A 13,729-nucleotide genomic window follows, 5' to 3' on the forward strand; every position below is an offset into this window, starting at 1 on the left:
TCTAGGCATTCAGACAGTGCTCATCTGGCTCTTTGGCAGTCCTGGGAGATGACCTGAAAAAAGACATCAGTGGCATAAATTTGAATTCAGGAACATTGTGACAAATTGTAGATGGCACTTCCTCTCAGAAGTCTGCCCTTGATGTTCGTGGGTTGTGGGGCAAGAATGGAGATCCAGATGGGAGCTCTTGGTCTGTGGAACAAGGTGGGTCTGGGGGACTCTTTCTTTCTCCCTCTACTCTCCTCTTTAGTACTTTTAGGGACCTCACACACAGGTGAGGAGCCTCAGCCCGCAGGTCAAAGCTCTGCCCACACTCACCTCTCAAGCAACCACCTGCTCTCCTCTAGGACTTGGTGCACATACAGGCAAACAGCAAGCCCAAGAGGTGGCCTCAAGGACATTTAGGCAGGAAATTCCTGGGTTCCAGCTATCAGGGCTTGTTGAGGAGGCCCAGGCTCCAGGCAGGTAACTTTTCTTGGGACTCCTTTCCCTGTGGAAAGGAAAGTGGCCAGAGGAGGGTGGGAGCAGTTCCTTTAAAGCATGAGACCCCAGTTGGGGCCCGTGTATCTTGAGTTTAAGGTGGATACTGCCTTCACGTAGGTGCTCCTCAGGTAGCGTTTCCTAGCTCCTCCCACCTGTGGGAATTCCTTAACCAGGTGCTCCCAAATACTTAATCATATCAGCCCTAATGCAATAGGTAAGAAGGCTGTTGAGGATAGAGAGGGAAGGGTGGAGATCAGACAACGATGGGTACGTGGGATGTATTGCACAGTTGCCTTGACTTGGGTGTATCTTTGAAAATTATCATAATGAAAGTCGAAACAAGTAAAGCAAAACTCAAAAAAGAAGAAAGAGAGATGCAAAGAAGGAAGGAAGGGAATGAAAAAGCCAAGAAAGAGAAGTGACTAATGTCCCGAAGGTCATATAGCAATTAAGTGGAAAAACTTTTGTCCTACTCGAGCGTGGGAAGTAACCACTGTACTGTAGGATAAAATCAGAAGTTTTTAGTCAGGTGTGGAACTCCTTCCATGATGTGACCTTTCCCTAATTTCCCCAATCTCTCGCTCTCTTGGACTTGCATCGTTTGCCTATATAGCCTCGTTGGTCCATGTTCTAAACATGGCCCATGTTCTGTGTCTTGTTCATTCAAAGACCTTCCCGGAGTGTCCTTGATCTCATCACTTACCCAGACCCCATCCTTCCTTCCAGGAAGGCTCACTTAGTTTCTACCTCTCCACCAAAGGCCTCCCCACCGCCCCTCCACCCCCAGCAATAAGCTCTGCCTCCGCAGAATTCCTGCATGGCTTTGTTCTCACCACATAATCTTTTGTGTCATCTCTGGTAATGTGTGTGTCTTCAAAACTAGGAAAATTTTTTGCTTTATTTTTTATTCCTTCAATTGTTTTTATTTTATTTTATTTTATTATTTTTTTTAATATATGAAATTTATTGTCAAATTGGTTTCCATATAACACCCAGTGCTCATCCCAAAAGGTGCCCTCCTTAATACCCATCACCCACCCTCCCCTCCCTCCCACCCCCCATCAACCCTCAGTTTGTTCTCAGTTTTTAACAGTCTCTTATGCTTTGGCTCTCTCCCACTCTAACCTCTTTTTTTTTTTTTTCCTTCCCTTCCCCCATGGGTTTCTGTTAAGTTTCTTAGGATCCACATAAGAGTGAAACCATATGGTATCTGTCTTTCTCTGTATGGCTTATTTCACTTAGCATCACACTCTCCAGTTCCATCCACATTGCTACAAAAGGCCATATTTCATTCTTTCTCATTGCCACGTAGTATTCCATTGTGTATATTAAACCACAATTTCTTTATCCATTCATCAGTTGATGGACATTTAGGCTCTTTCCATAATTTGGCTATTGTTGAGAGTGCTGCTATAAACATTGGGGTACAAGTGCCCCTATGCATCAGTACTCCTGTATCCCTTGGATAAATTCCTAGCAGCGCTATTGCTGGGTCATAGGGTAGGTCTATTTTTAATTTTCTGAGGAACCTCCACACTGCTTTCCAGAGTGGCTGCACCAATTTGCATTCCCACCAACAGTGCAAGAGGGTTCCTGTTTCTCCACATCCTCGCCAGCATCTATAGTCCTGATTTGTTCATTTTGGCCACTCTGACTGGTGTGAGGTGATATCTGAGTGTGGTTTTGATTTGTATTTCCCTGATAAGGAGCGACGTTGAACATCTTTTCATGTGCCTGTTGGCCATCCGGATGTCTTCTTTAGAGAAGTGTCTTTTCATGTTTTCTGCCCATTTCTTCACTGGGTTATTTGTTTTTCGGGTGTGGAGTTTGGTGAGCTCTTTATAGATTTTGGATACTAGCCCTTTGTCCAATATGTCATTTGCAAATATCTTTTCTCATTCCGTTGTTTGCCTTTTAGTTTTGTTGGTTGTTTCCTTTGCTGTGCAGAAGCTTTTTATCTTCATAAGGTCCCAGTAATTCACTTTTGCTTTTAATTCCCTTACCTTTGGGGATGTGTCAAGTAAGACATTGCTACGGCTGAGGTCAGAGAGGTCTTTTCCTGCTTTCTCCTCTAAGGTTTTGATGGTTTCCTGTCTCACATTCAGGTCCTTTATCCATTTTGAGTTTATTTTTGTGAATGGTGTGAGAAAGTGGTCTAGTTTCTACCTTCTGCATGTTGCTGTCCAGTTCTCCCAGCACCATTGGTTAAAGAGACTGTCTTTTTTCCATTGGATGTTCTTTCCTTCTTTGTCAAAGATGAGTTGGCCATACGTTTGTGGGTCTAGTTCTGGGGTTTCTATTCTATTCCATTGGTCTATGTGTCTGTTTTTGTGCCAATACCATGCTGTCTTGATGATGACAGCTTTGTAGTAGAGGCTAAAGTCTGGGATTGTGATGCCTCCTGCTTTGGTCTTCTTCTTCAAAATTACTTTGGCTATTCGGGGCCTTTTGTGGTTCCATATGAATTTTAGGATGGCTTGTTCTAGTTTCGAGAAGAATGCTGGTGCAATTTTGATTGGGACTGCATTGAATGTGTAGATAGCTTTGGGTAGTATTGACATTTTGACAATATTTATTCTTCCAATCCATGAGCAGGGAATGTCTTTCCATTTCTTTATATCTTCTTCAATTACCTTCATAAGCTTTCTATAGTTTTTAGCATACAGATCTTTTACATCTTTGGTTAGATTTATTCCTAGGTATTTTATGCTTCTTGGTGCAACCTTCAATTGTTTTTAGAGCAAATACTGCCTCTTATCTTTTAGTAACTGGTTATGTGAAATATACTAGATGATTAACATATGTTTATAGTTAAAAGCAGTAATTTTGAAAGTAAAAAAGATCTGGTTCTTTCCCTTGCATGTATATTTTTCTCTTAATGAAATAGACCCAAGAATAAATCACATTTCTCAACTCCTATCTTGCCAAGGAATATCTCAGAGTAGCAATATATGGGGATTATGAACCATGTGTATAAATCACAAGCTGTCAGTGCTGTCATTTGGGGGAGATTTAAATTCCTGTTATCCAAGTACTGTTCATGTTCTGAACAAATATTCAGTAATTATACATACAATTATTTTGTGGGGCCTTGCATAGAAAAGCTGTGTATTTTTGATTTCTAAAATCATTAAACATGTCTTTTTAAAAATGTTTTTATTTATTTTTGAGAGAGGGAGAGAAAGAGAGAAAGACAGAACGTGAACAGGGGAGTGGCAGAGAGACAGGGAGACACAGAATCCGAGGAAGGCTCTAGGCTCTGAGCTGGCAGCACGCAGCCTGACGTGGGGCTTGAACTCACAAACTGCGAGATCATGACCTGAGCTGAAATCAAGGGTCGGACGCTTCAACACCTGAGGCAGCCAGGTGCCCAATCCTTAGACATTTCTTTCTTTCTTTTTTTTTTTTTAATTTTCTGTTTTATTTTCTTAAAATTTACATCCAAATTAGTTAGCATATAGTGCAACAATGATTTCGGGAGTAGATTCCTTAGTGCTCCTTACCCATTTATCCCATTCCCCCTCCCAGAATCCCTCCTGTAACCCTCAGGTTGTTCTCCATATTTATGAGTCTCTTCTGTTTTGTCCCCCTCCCTGTTTTTATATTATTTTTGTTTCCCTTCCCTTATGTTCATTTGTTTTGTCTCTTAAAGTCCTCATATGAGTGAAGTCATAGGATTTTTGTCTTTCTCTGACTAATTTCACTTAACATAATACCCTCCAGTTCCATCCACGTAGTTGCAAATGGCAAGATTTCATTCTTTTTGATTGCTGAGTAATACTCCATTGTGTGTGTGTGTGTGTGTGTGTGTGTGTGTGTGTATATATATATATATATATATATACACACACACACACACTACATCTTTTTCATCCATTCATCCATCAATGGACATTTGGGCTCTTTCCATACTTTGGCTATGGTTGATAGTGCTGCTATAAACATAAGGGTGCATGTGTCCCTTCGAAACAGCACACCTGTAAACCTTGGATAAATGTCTAGTAGTGCAATTGCTGGGTTGTAGGGTAGTTCTATTTTTAGTTTTTTGAGGAACCTCCATACTGTTTTCCAGAGTGGCTGCACCAGCTTGCATTCCCACCAACAATGCAAAACAGTTCCTCTTTCTCCGCATCTTCGCCAACATCTGTTGTTGCCTGAGTTGTTCATGCTACCCATTCTGGCAGGTGTGAGGTGGTATCTCATTGTGGTTTTGATTTGTATTCCCTGATGATGAGTGATATTGAGCATTTTTTCATGTGTTGGTTGGCCATCTGGATGTCTTCTTTGGAGGAGTGTCTATTCATGTCTTTTGCCCATTTCTTCACGGGATTATTTGTTTTTTGGGTGTTGAGTTTGATAAGTGCTTTATAGATTTTTGGATACTAACCCTTTATCTGATATGTCATTTGCAAATATTTTCTCTCATTCTGTCGGTTGCCTTTTAGTTTTGCTGATTGTTTCCTTTGCTGTGCAGAAGCTTTTTATTTTGATGAGGTCATTTTTGTTTTTGTTTCCCTTGCCTCCAGAGATGTGTTAAGTAAGAAGTTGCTGTGGGCAAGATCAAAGAGGTTTTTGCCTGCTTTCTCCTTGAGGATTTTGATGGCTTCCTGTCTTACATTGAGGTCTTTCATCCACTTTGAGTTTATTTTTGTGTAGGGTATAAGAAAGTGGTCCAGGTTCATTCTTCTGCATGTCGCTGTCCAGTTTTCCCAGCACCACTTGTTGAAGAGACTGTCTTTATTCCATTGGATATTCTTTCCTGCTTTGTCAAAGATTAGTTGGCCATAAGTTTGTGGGTCCATTTCTGGGTTCTGTATTCTGTTTCATTGATCTGAGTGTCTGTCCTTGTGCCAGTACCATACTATCTTGATGATTATAGCTTTGTAGCATAGCTTGAAGTCTGGGATTGTGATGCCTCCTGCTTTGGTGTTCTTTTTCAAGATCGCTTTGGCTATTCGGGGTCTTTTCTGGTTCCATACAAATTTTAGGATTATTTGTTCCAGCTCTGTGAAGAATGCTGGTGTTACTTTGATAGGGATTGCATTGAATATGTAGATTGCTTTGGGTAGTATTGACATTTTAACAATATTTGTTCTTCCTATCCAGGAGCATGGAATCTTTTTCCATTTTTTGGTGTCTTCTTCAATTTCTTTCATAAGCTTTCTATAGATTTTAGTATATAGATTTTTCACCTCTTTGGTTAGATTTATTCCTAGGTATTTTATGGTTTTTTTGTGCAACTGTAAATGGGATTGATTCCTTGATTTCTCTTTCTGCTGCTTCATTGTTGGTGTATAGGAATGCAACCGATTTCTGTGCATTGATTTTATATCCTGCAACTTTGCTGAACTCATGAATCAATTCTAGCAGGTTTTTTTGGTGGGATCTTTTGGGTTTCCATATAGAGTTTTATGTCATCTGCGAAGAGTGAAAATTTGACCTCCTCCTGGCCGATTTGGATGCTTTTTATTTCTTTGTGTTGTCTGATTGCAGAGGCTAAGACTTCCAGTACTATGTTGAATAACAGTGGCGAGAGTGGACATCCCTGTCTTGTTCCTGACCTTAGAGGGACAGCTCTCAGTTTTCCCCCATTGAGGATGATATTAGCATTGGGTCATTCATATATGGCTTTTATGATCTAGAGGTATGCTCCTTCTACTAGTTTCTGGAGGATTTTTATCAAGAAAGGATGCTGTATTTTGTCAAATGCTTTCTCTGCATCTATTGAGAGGATCATATGGTTCTTGTCCTTTCTTTTATTGATGTGATGAATCACATTAATTGTTTTGTGGATATTGAATCAGACCTGCATCCCAAGTATAAATCCCACTTGGTCGTGGTGAATAAGTTTTTTAATGTATTGTTGGATCCGGTTGGCTAATATCTTGTTGAGGATGTTTGCATCCATGTTCATCAGGGAAATTGGTCTATAGTTCTCCTTTTTAGTGGGGTCTCTGTCTGGTTTTGGAATCAAGGATATGCTGGCTTTATAGAAAGAGTTTGGAAGTTTTCTTTCCATTTCTACTTTTTGGAACACTTCAAGAAAATAGGTGTTAACTCTTCCTTAAATGTTTGGTAGAATTCCCCTGGAAAGCCATCTGGCCATCTTGTTTTTTGGCAGATTTTTGATTATTAATTCGATTTCCTTAGTGGTTATGGGTCTGTTTAAATTTTCTATTTCTTCCTGTTTCAGTTTTGGTAGTGTATATATTTCTAGGAATTTGTCCATTTCTTCAGGATTCCCCATTTTATTGTCATATAATTGCTCATAAAATTGCTCATAATATTCTCTTATTATTGTTTTTATTTCTGCTGTGTTGGTTGTGATCTCTCTTTCACTCTTGATTTTATTTATTTGGGTCCTTTCCTTTTTCTTTCTGATCAAACTGGCTAGGGGTTTATCAATTTTGTTAATTCTTTCAAAGAACCAGCTTCTGGTTTCATTGATCTGTTCTACTGTGTTTTGTTTTGTTTGTTTGTTTTTGGTTTAGATAGCATTAATTTCTGCTCTAATCTTTATTATTTCCTGTCTTCTGCTGGTTTTGGGTTTTATTTGCTGTTCTTTTTCCAGCTCCTTAAGGCATAAGTTTACGTTGTGTATCTGAGATCTTTCTTCCTTCTTTAGGAAAGCCTTCTTCAAGAAGGCTATATACTTTCTTCTTATGACCGCCTTTGCTGCATCCCAGAGGTTTTGGGTTGTGGTGTTATCATTTTCATTGCCTTCCATATACTTTTTAATTTCCTCTTTAACTGCTTGGTTAGCCCATTCATTCTTTAGTAGGATGTTCTTCAGTCTCCAAGTATTTGTTACATTTCCAAATTTTTTCTTGTGGTTGATTTCGAGTTTCATAGCGTTGTGGTCTGAAAATATGCACGGTATGATCTCGATCTTTTTGTACTTACTCAGGGCTGATTTGTGTCCCAGTATATGGCCTATTCTGGAGAACGTTCCATGAACACTGGAGAAGAATGTATATTTTGCTGCTTTAGGATGAAATGTTCTGAATATACCTGTTAAGTCCATCTGGTCTAGTGTGTCATTCAAAGCCATTGTTTCCTTGTTGATTTTTTGATTAGATGATCTGTCCATTGCTGTGAGTGGGGTGTTGAAGTCTCCTACTATTATGGTATTACTAGCGATGAGTTTCTTTATGTTTGTGATTAATTGGTTTATATATTTGGGTGTTGCCACATTTGGTGCATAAATGTTTACAATTGGTAGGTCTTCTTGGTCAATATACCCATGGATTATGATATAATGCCCTTTTGCATATCTTGATACAGTCTTTCTTTTAAAGTCTAGATTGTCTGATAGAAGTATGGCTCCTCTGGCTTTCTTTTGTTGACCATTAGCATGATAGGTGGTTCTCCATCCCTTTATTTTCAATCTGAAGGTGTCTTTAGGTCTAAAGTGGGTCTCTTGTAAACAGCATATACATGGATCTTGTTTTCTTATCCATTCTGTTACCCTATGTCTTTTGATTGGAGCATTGAGTCCATTGACGTTTAGAGTGAGTACTGAAAGATATGAATTTATTGCCATTATGATGCTTGTAGAGTTGGAGTTTCTGGTGGTGTTCTCTGGTCCTTTCTTTTTTTTTTTTTTTAACATTTTTATTTATTTTTGAGACAGGGAGAGACAGAGCATGAACAGGGGAGGGTCAGAGAGAGGGCGACACAGACTCTGAAACACGCTCCAGGCTCTGAGCTGTCAGCACAGAGCCTGACGCGGGGCTCGAACTCACGGACTGCGAGATCATGACCTGAGCCGAAGTCGGCTGCTCAACCAACTGAGCCACGCAGGTGCCCCTGGTCCTTTCTAATGTTTGTTGCTTTTGGTATTTATATATATTTTTTCATCTTTTCTCCCCTGAGAGACTCCCCCTTAAGATTTCTTGCAGGGCTGGTTTAGTGGTCACAAACTCCTTTAATTTTTGTTTGTCTGGGAAACTTTTTATCTCTCCTTCTATTTTGAATGACAGCCTTTCTGGATAAAGAGTTCTTGGCTGCATATTTTTCTGATTCAGCACACTGAATATATCCTGCCACTCCTCTCTGACCTGCCAAGTTTCTGTGGATAGGTCTGCTGCAAACGTGACCTGTCTTCCCTTGTAGGGTAGGGACTTTTTTTCCCTTGCTGCTTTCATGATTCTCTCCTTGCCTGAGTGTTTTGTGAATTTGACTATGATGTGCCTTGTTGATGGTCGGTTTTTGTTGAATCTAATGGGGGTCCTCTGTGCTTCCTGGATTTTGATGTCTGTGTCTTTCCCCAGGTAGGAAAGTCTTCTGCTATGATTTGCTCACATAACCCTTTTACCCCTATTTCTTTCTCTTCCTCTCCTGGGACCCCTATGATTCTGACGTTGTTCCTTTTTTAAAGAGTCACTGATTTCTCTGATTCTTAAATCATGCTCTTTTGCCTTAATCTCCCTCTTTTTTTTTCTGCTTCATTATTCTCTATAAGTTTGTCCTCTATATCGCTGATTCTCTGTTCTGCCTCATCCATCCTTGCTGCCGCTGCATCCATCCATGATTGCAGCTCAGTTATAGCATTTTTAATTTCATTCTGGCTATTTTTTACTTCTTGAATCTCTGCAGAAAGGGATTCTAATCTATTTTCGACTCCAGCTAGTATTCTCATTATCATGATTCTAAATTCTGGTTCAGACATCTTGCTTGTATCTGTGTTGGTTAAATCCCTGGCTGTTGCTTCTTCATGCTCTTTCTTTTGGGGCAAATTCCTTTGTTTTGTCATTTTGAAGGGAGAAAAGAAATTAGGTAGAAAAATTAAAATTAAAAAAATATTAAAATTAAAAAATTAAAAAAACACACACACCCACACAAATTTAATAAATGATGCTAGATCCTAGGTGTGTTTTGGACTGGATGTTGAAAGTGGTTTGACAGATTAGAGAAAAAAAAGGGGAGGGGAAGAAATCGTTTGAGAATTTAAAAAAATGAATACACTGAAGTACACTAAAATGAGATGATGGGAGTAAAATAGAATTTGAGAAGATTTACACAAAAGTAAAGAATATAGTAGAAAAAACTTAAAGAAAAATATTTTTAATAAAAATTAAAAATAAAAATGATTTTTTTTCTCTTTCTGTATTCAAGAAAAAGAAAAGAAACAAAAAAGAAAAAAGAGAAAGAAAAAAGAAATTGTTTGAAAATTTGAAAAAGTGAGTACACTGTAGTCGACTAAAATAAAATGATGGAAGTAAAATCGAATTTGAAAAAATGTACATAAAAGCAAAAATTATAGTAAAAGAAATTGAAGAAAAATATTTTTAATAGAAATTGAAAGCAAAAATGAGGTTTTGCTCTTTCTGCATTGAAGATAAAGAAAAGAAATAAAAAGAGAAAAAAGGAAAAGAAAAAATAAAAAAAGGAAATCATTTGAATATTTGAAAAGGTGAATACACTGAAGTAGACTAAAATAAAATGATGGAAGTAAGATAAAATTTGAAAAAAATTTACACAAAAGTAAAAAATATAGTAAAAAATTAAAAATATTTTTAATAAATATTGAAAATAAAAATGAATTTTTTCTTTCAGTATTCAAGAAAAATAAAAGTAGTGTAAATAGAAAAAAGAAAAGAAAGAAAATTGAATAGATGGACCTGCTAACAGATTGAAATAGGACCGAAACTACTTCGCTTTCTCCTAGAAGTCAGACTATGTAATAGTTTATAGTCCATAAACTAAATAGGCAATGAGACCCGTGTTCTTGAAGAGGGAGGTTGGCCCAGTTGGGCGGGGCTCAGTGTAACAGCTCCCTTCTCCGCTCGATGGCGCTGCTAGCCTACTGGGGTGGATTGTTGCGCGGCTTGTAGGTGCGTTTGCGCATGCGCTGGGGCGGTGAAAATGGAGTCACACAGGTACCCAGGTATCGAACTCTGTTCACCCTGATCAGCAATTGCGCACCGTCCTCTGTCTTCCGCTTTCGTCCACTCCCTGCTTCTTAACTGTCCGTGACCAAGCCCCAGGCAGTACCTCTCTCCCACGTTTTGTCTCAGGTGCGGCGGTTTTCCCCGGCCCCTTACTTCGGAAGGACTGCGTCTTTGACCGGTTCCACCCCTCTGTGGGAGGGTCTCATTGAGCAATGGCCGAATGTCGGCTGCACCCAGGAACGCTTGCTGGACCTTCCTGCTGCCGGAGCCCTGAGACTATAGCCAGGTGCCAGCCCGCCCCAGAAAAAGCTCGCGAGATAGTGTAGCAGCAGCATTTGAGGGACTATGGAAAATCACAACAGGCATCGGGCACCAGGCTTCACCCTTGACGACCTTGTTCCAGCACCAGCGAATGTGGCCATTTTCTGGGGTCTGCTGGGACCAGGTGGCTTCAACAGTCTCTACCAAATGTCCTTCCAGCAGTGGAACCGCTTTTCCCTGTGTGGCCTGAGAACCTCCCAGACGCTACTCTGTTCCTGGGGATTCACCCTTCCCACCAGAGCACCACCAGGTATGGAGCTGCGGAGTTGCAGCCTTTGCGCTCCCCTTGTTTACAGTCTTAATGGAATTTAAACCCTCTCCTTTCTTCTTTCTCCCTTTTTAGTTTAGTCCCTGCGGCTGTTTGCAATTTTCCACTTTCTCTCCAGCTGCTTTTGGTGAAAGGTGCTTTTCCTGTATTCTCCCCTACCCCCCAGTCTCCCTCCTCTCTCCGCCCACAAAAGCACCTCCCTTCCCACTCCCCAAGTTCATCTCTCCACGCCTTGCACCCATTGAATTCCGTGGTTCATGTTGTGCAGATTGTTGTGTTAATCCTCCAATCAGCTTTCTAGGTGTGTAGGATGGTTTAGTGTTGGTCTGGCTGTATTTCATGGATGCAAGACACACAAAAGACTTCCATGCTGTTCCACCATCTTGGCTCCTTCCCAATCCTTAGACATTTCTAATCAGTGGCTATAGTATTTTGCTAGAGTTCTTAGAGAAATAACTGTGGGAATGTCTTTACCTCTTCTTGTCTGGATGGTAGACCTGGAGATCATCCAGCCCGGCTCCTTGCTATTTTTATTAGAAAGTACTTTAATTTTTCAACTTTTCTTGTGTAACTTAGGCCCATTTCCTATTTTTCTTTTCTCAATTAGTAGGAAACTATGCAGCATTCTTTGTATAGTAATATAACAGATACTCTCCTTTTAGCCAAATGAAAATTCTATGAAATGTCAACACGGTTGAATTCCCCTGTCACTACCAAAATTTGCCCTTATGAAAGTTTTGCTTCTTGAAAATAAGTTTTTTTCTATATAAAGTTTAATGTCTGTTTTTGTAAAAAAAAAATTATAAAATATATGGGGCGTTTGGGTGTTTCAGTTATTTAAGTGTCCAACTTTGGCTCAAGTCATGGTCTCATGGCTCATGAGTTCAAGCCCTGAGTCTGAGTCTGGCTCTGTGCTGACAGCTTGGAGCCTGGAGACTGCTTTGGATTCTGTGTCTTCCTCTCTCTGTCCCTCCCCTGCTTGTGCTCTGTCTCTCTCTCAAAAATAAACAAACATTAAAAAATTTTTTTAAAAACTAAAAAGAATAAAATATGGAGACATAGAAGAAATTATATTATTCATAGTTCTACTTCCCAAAAGTTACCACTGTTAACATTTTACTGTACTTATCTACTTTTTAAAATTTCTTTTCCTATGTACACTTAATTGTATGTAATTAAAGCCAGAAAGTATATACTGACATATATATATGTGTGTGTATGTGATTTATATACATATATCAATATATTTTATATATTCATATATATATAAATATATATATTTATGAATATATAGAATATAAATTATATCTTATAGAATATTCTTATATTCTAATTGTTACAGGCACTAGTGGCAAATAGGATCTAGGCCTGTTTGGATTTATATATATATATATATATATATATATATATATACACACACACACACACACACACACACACACATACAGACACACTCAACTATATTTAAAAAGTATAAGCAGAAGAGAGATGTTACAAAGAGGGGACTCCATCCTGTTTGCCACTAGTGCCTGAAACAATTAGACTATCTTCACTACAAGTAACAGACTACCTAGCTAAAAATGGCTTAAACAATGATGACATTTTGTCATCATAAACAGAGAGGTCTGCAGGCTGGCAATTCCGTAAATTGTTCAGGAGCATCCTGATGTCATCAAGGGCCCAGGTTCTTTGCAACCTTCTACTGGGTCAACCTCAATGTTGTCGCTTTATGATTCCAAGATGGCTGCCGTAATCACATGCTAGCACAGAGCTAGCTCTTTTTCATAAAACAGGAAACTCTAAGAAGCTCCCCACAAAGACTCTTCCCCCAAAAGGCTAGCAGTAGATTACATGGCCACTCCTAAAGGAAGCAGAGCTGTGAATATCTGGCATTAAAAAATTATCATGAGAAGTCTATCCAGTTCTTGTCGTCGTACACGATTGATGGTTTGCCATTTGTGCTGCGCCCTACCTACTCGGTAGATCTTACCTCTTTTTCAGAACTTACAGCTGACTGCAGGTTAAAATGAGTAACAATTTCCAGTGTCTAGAAGTCATTTATTTGAAGTCTGTTGTGCTGAAATAGGATCTTCTGTGACACCTATTTCTTAGCTTTTTGACATAGAACAGATGGAGCATGTGAAAAGCTATGACCCACCAGGTCTCTTTCTGTTTCTATCCCTCTCAAAATGGTTTTCTGATGCACTGTAGACACAGAACTCCTGCTCCGGGTGGAGCAGGGCAGGGGGCCAGAGCGGCCCCTTGGGCTTCTTCAGACATTAGCGCTCCTGCAATGGGATTGTGTCCAGATTATGGCCAGAACATACTGGGGTCTGGAGGTGGCAGGTACATAGCATCTTTCCTCACTCACTGAGCATATGATAAATAAGAACATGAAGTGTGCAAATGGTGAGGGACAACATCATCTCTATAATGAAGAAGGCAGGGTGGGGGGATGTAAGTTAATGTGAGTGCCAAAATGAGCTTACTAACTCCCTTCCTACTGGTTTAGTGGTTAGAATAAGCCGGTCAACTAGCTCTCACTGGTCCAGATGTAGAGGCCACAGTTCTTGTGCTCATGACATTGTTAAATCAGGTCTCCTCTGTTGAGAAACTTGGCTAGTGCCTGTTGTCTACCCACCAGCTGATTCACTTCACCTCAAAGAGGTAGACTAAAAGATGCAACAAGACCAGCAAAAATGTTTTCTCTTGGAGACCAAATGAATGACAAAAGAGTCATTCTCCTCCAAAAGTATAGACCTTG

Source organism: Acinonyx jubatus, chromosome C1, assembly GCF_027475565.1.
Source record: "Acinonyx jubatus isolate Ajub_Pintada_27869175 chromosome C1, VMU_Ajub_asm_v1.0, whole genome shotgun sequence".
Lineage (NCBI taxonomy): Eukaryota > Metazoa > Chordata > Mammalia > Carnivora > Felidae > Acinonyx > Acinonyx jubatus.